Raw genomic sequence first — 5,850 nt, forward strand, 5'->3', positions numbered from 1 at the left:
TCTGTTTCTATAAAATTGACTTTTAAAAAAATTTTCTACATGTAAGTGAGAACACACAGCATTTGTATTTCTCTGTTTGGCTTATTTAACTTAGCATAATGTCCTTCAGGTTTATCTATACTGTCACAAGTAGCAGGGTTTCTTTCTTTTTTGGATGAATAATACTCCATGATATAAGTTTATATACCACATTTTCTTTATCCTTTTATCAGTCAAAGGACATTTAGATTGTTTCCACATCTTGGCTCTTGTGAATAATGCTGCAATGAACATGGGTATGCAGATATCTCTTTGAGGTACTGATTTAATTTCTTTTGGATATATACCCAGGAGTGGGATATATTTATTTTAAATTCTTAGAGGAACTTCCATACTAATTTCCATAATGACTGTACTGAATTACATTCTCACCAACCATATATAAGGGTCCCTTTTCTCAACATCTTCACCTACTTTGTTATAGCTTATCTTTTTTTATAATAGTCATTCTAACAAGTGTGTGTTGATAACTAATTGTGGTTTTGATTTATAGGTCCTTGATAATTAGTAATGTTGAGCACTATTTCATGTACCTATTGGACATCTGAATATCTTCTTTGAGAAAATGTCTATTCAGGTCCTTTGACTATTTTTAATCAGATTATTTGCTTTTTTGCTATCGAGTTATATAAGTCCTTTATATAGTTTGGATATTAACTCTTATAAGATATATAGTTTGTAAATATTTTCTCCTATTCTGTAGCTTTCCTTTTCATTTTGTTGATGGTTTCTTTTACTGTGCAGAAGAGCTTCAGTTTGATGTAGTCTCATTTGTTTATTTTAGCTTTTCTTGCCTATGTGTTTGGAGTCTTATTCAAGAAATCATTGCCAAGACCAACGCCAAGGATCTTTTCCCCTGTGTTTTCTTCTAGGAGATTTATGATTTTAGGTCTTACTTTTAAGTCTTTGATCCATTTTGAGTTATTTTTTTGTGAGTGGTGTAAGATAGGAGTCCAGTTTTAATTATTTGTGTGTAGATATACTGTTTACTCCCCCACCCTCGCCAAAAAAAAGCACATTTATTTAAGAGACTGTCATTTTCCCACTGTGTGCTCTTGGTGCCCTTATTAAAAATTAGTTGACTGTATATAGGCTTATGCCTGGGCTCTATATTCTAATCTACTTGTCTATGTGCCAGTATGAATGACAATACCATATTGTTTGGATGACTATAGCTTTGTAATATAATTTAAAATCAGGAAGTGGGATGCCTCCAGCTTTGTCCTTCTTTCTCAAGATTACTTTGGCTATTTGGGGTCTTTTGTGGTCCATATAAATTTTAGAATAGTTTTTTTTTTCTATTTCTTAGAAAAATGCCATTGAAATTTTGATATAGTGCATCGAATCCATAGATTGCTTTAGGTATTATGGGTATTTTCAACACTATTAATTCTTCCCATCCAAGAACATTGGGTAGCTTTTCACTTTTTTTTTTTTCAATTTATTTCATCAATGTGCTAAAGTTTTTAGTGTATAGATTTTTTTACCACCTTGGTTAAATTTATTCCTAAGTATTTATTGTTTTCTATGCTATCTACTAAAATAATCATGTGATTTTTATCCTTCATTATGTTAATGTGGTATATCTCATTTATTTATTTGTGTATGTTGAACAATTCTTGTATCCCAAAGATAATCCCAATTGATCAGAGTGTACAATGCTTTTAATGTACTGTTGAATTCTGTTGGCTAATATTTTTTTGAGGATTTTTGCATCTATGTTCATCAGGGATATTGGACTATGATTTCTTTTCTTGCAGTGTATTTGTCTAGTTTCTGTAGCAGAGAAATGGTGGACTTGCAATGAGTTTAGAAATGTTCCTTCCTTTTCAATTTTTTTTTTTTTTGAAGAGTATGAGAAAGATTAGTAATAATTCTTCTTTAAATGTTTGGTAGAATTTACTCATGAAGCAATCTGGTTTTGAGCTTTTATTCGTTGGGAAATTTTTGATTACTGATTTAAGTAGTCTCTTACGATCTTTCATTATTGTTTGGTATCAGTTGTAATGTCTCCTCTTTTATAATTTTATTAATTTGAGTCATCTATTGTTTTTTCTTAGTCTAGCTAAAGGTTTGCCAGTTTTGTTGATCTTTTCAAAAATTCAACTCTTAGTTTCATTGACCTTTTCTGTTGTCTTTCCAGTCTCAATTTCATTTATTTCTGCTCTAATCTTCATTATATCTTTCCTTCTACTAACTTTTGGTTTAGTTAGTTCTAGTTCCTTGAGGTGTAAGGTTAGGTTGTTTGAAATCTTTCTTGTTCCTTTATGTAGGTATTTATTGCTTTAATGTCCCTCTTAGAACTGCTTTTACTACATTCTATGTTTTAATATGTTGCATTTCCATTTCCATTGGTCTCAAGACATTTTTTGATTTCTTTTTTGGTTTCTTCTTTGGTCGTTCAGAAGTGTGTTAATTTCCATATTTTTGTGAATTTTTTAGCTTTCTTCATGTTATTGATTTGTTGTTTAGTACCACTGTGGTTGGAAAAGATACTTGGTATGGTTTTCCTAACTTTGTGAAGATTTGTTTTGTGACTTTTTTATATGATCCTGGAAAATGTCTCATATGCCTTAAGGGGAATTTGTATTTTGCTGCTGTTGGATGGAATGTTCTACATATACATCTATTAGGTCCATCTGTTCTAAAGTATAGCTCAAGTCTATTATTTCCTTATTGACTTTCTGTCTGGATAATCTATCCTTTACTACTATTAATATTATCGCACTGCTGTCTGTTATTGACTTCAGATCAGTTAATAATTGTTTTATTTAGGACCTTCAAAGCCACATTTCAAAGGGGCACACATATGGGGATGTGAAGAATTTGTGACCATTGTGTGGTCTACAAGTTATCAATTCTCTGTACCCTCTCTTTTCTCTGGGCCTATATGCAAGCTTGTTTCTCCTAACCTTGAGAGTATAAATAGTATAACTTAGTTTATACTCTTGTCTATATTTTCATACCCTGTTAAATCCTTTTAACCTTCTGCAATTTGGCCCAACATGTAAACATCAAAAACTTATTATTTGACATTTCCATTATTTACCCTATTTGACACACTTGAATACCCATTTTTTTTTTTTTTTTTAGGTGAGGCAACCCTTGGTTGACCTCACAGATTACAAGGACTTTGTCAGTTTACAATCCCTTATTTTTTATTTTTTATGCCTATAGCACCTGGTCTTCCTAGGTGGTCTCCCATCCAAGTATTTGAATCCCCAACTTTGAAACTCACTTCTTTGGCTTTCATGACACCGTAACTCCCTAATTTGCTTTTCTTTCTATGACCACTCCCCGGACTCTGTTGTATATTCTTTCCTGTCATGAATCTTAAAATTAGGTTTCTTTAGAGTTCTTCCCTCAGTATTCTTTACTGTTCACTCAGTACTTTCATCCTGGCTGATTTCACCCATTCTTATATTTAAAAAATAATTGGATTGAATAAATGTACAGAAGGCTGTACATATCAAGTATACAGCTAGATGAATTAACCAAAGTGAAAATCCATGTAACCTCCATCTAGTTTAAAAAACAAAAATAACCATCTCTTGGAAGCACCCCCTGCCTCCTGGCCCTATGATATCACAACCACTATTCATTTTTGTTTTTAACTTATTTTATATTAATTATAGCTTCACAAAGCTTTAAAAAATAGTAGAGAGGTCTTATGTAGCCTCATTCTCAATAGTTACATCTTACATCATTATAGTACAATATACAAACTAGGAATTTGATGTGGTAATGATGCAGTACATTTTATTATATGTATAGATTCATGTAATCTTTATTGCAATCAAGATACAGAACTATTCTATTACCATAAAGATCTCCCTCATGCTACACCTGTGTAGTCATATCCATCCCCTTCTGCCCCACAATCCTTGAACACTGGCAATCTGTTTTCCATTTTTACATGTTTGTCATTTGAGGATGTCTATATAAATGGAATTATACAGTATGTAACTATTTTGAGATTGGTTTTTTTCCCCCCAATCAGAATAATATTCTTGAGATCCATCAAATTATTATATTTGTTAATATTTTCTTAAGGATTTTTACATTTGTATTCATGAGGGTAGTTTTCTTTTAATGTACTGCCTTTGTATTGTCTTGCCATCAGAGACTGGCTTCCTAAAATGAGATGGGAAGTACTTCCTCTTATTTTCAGAGAGATTGTGTAGAATTGGTGTTAATTTTTCTTAAAACACTTGGTATAATTCTCTAGTGAAATCACGTAGGCTTGGACATTTCTTTTGTAGGAGGTTTTAAATTATAAAAACAGCTATACGGCTATTCAAATGACCTATTTCATATTAGTGAGTTGTGGTAGCTTGTACTTTTCAAAGAATTGATCCATTTCATGTACGTTGTCAAAGGTATGCATATAGAGTTGTTTTAATGTTCCCTTATTGCTCTTTTGATGTTTGTCAGTCTTGGTGGAGTTTTGTCGACTCTGTCAGTCTTTTCAAGAACGAGTTTTTCGTTTCGTTTTCTCTATTTTTATCTTTTCAGTTTCATTGCTGCTACTTTTTCTTTTTTTTACTTCCTTCTGCTTGTTTTAGGTTCATTTTTCTTTTTTCTTTTTTTCTATTTTCAGAGCTTAAATTATTGATTTGTCTTTTCCTATTTCCTAATGTAAATGTTAAATACTATAAACTTCACTGTTTAAGCTATTCACAAAATTTGATATGTTGCATTTTCATGGTCATGTAGTTCAATACACTCTAAAAATTCCCCTTGAGACTTCCTGTTTGACCTGTGGATTATTTAGAAATGTGTTAATTTTCACTCTTTCTTTTGAAGAGTTACCACTATCTTGACTTCCTACAGGTATTTTGCTTTTTGATGTTTAAGCAAATTGAATCCTAAAGTATGTGATACTTTGTGTTTGGTATTTTTGATCAACATTAAATTTGTGAAATCCATTCTACTGTTGAGCATTTGGATTTGCAATTTGAGATTTTTTTTCCTGTTGGGGTTTAGAATACTGACTTTGGGATTATTCTATGAATATTCTTTTCTTTTCTTAAACATATGCACTAATTTTTTAGGCTATAAATCTAGGAATGGAGTTTCTAGTATTGGATGTTTTCAAACTATTAAAGTGGTTTTGGCAATTTATATATTTATTCTAGCAAGGTATGTAAGTCACAGGTTCTCCACATGATCCCCAAAAGTTGGTATTATTATTCTTTTTAAGTTTTTGTCATTCAGGGGGGTGAGTAGTATTATGTTTTATTCAAATTTTCCACATTCTGATGATTTTTTTGGCTGCTTGTTCCATCGATTATTGAGAAAAGTTGCTAAAAATTTCCCAGTATAGTCATGGATGGTCTATTCCTCATTTTAGTTCTCTCGATTTTTGCTTTATGTATTTTAATGATATGTCTGTGTTATGTACAAATGTAGAATTAAATCTTCCTGGTGGATTGATAATTTTATTTGATGAAATTTCTTCATCTCAAGAATTTTTCTTGCTATAATATTTGTTCTAATAATAGTTCGTTTATCTCTATTCTATTTCTTTCCTTTCTTTTGGAATTTTCACATAGTTTTATTTCATTTTTATGAACTACTGGGTTGTTATACAGACTTTTATTATTCTTTTAGTGGTAAACTTAGAGATTAGAATATGCACTCTAAACTTATTCAGGGCTGTTATAAATTAGTTCTTTATTGCTTTCCAGACAAGGCAAGGATCCTGGAACACTTTAATCTCATTTATCACCGGACTTGTGCTATTTCTGTTCTCTTTTGAAGATATTTTACTATGCTTAGAAACTGTTTATATGGTCACTATTCATTTAC

Source organism: Pteropus vampyrus, unplaced genomic scaffold (genome assembly GCF_000151845.1).
Source record: "Pteropus vampyrus isolate Shadow unplaced genomic scaffold, Pvam_2.0 Scaffold360, whole genome shotgun sequence".
NCBI classification, from domain to species: domain Eukaryota; kingdom Metazoa; phylum Chordata; class Mammalia; order Chiroptera; family Pteropodidae; genus Pteropus; species Pteropus vampyrus.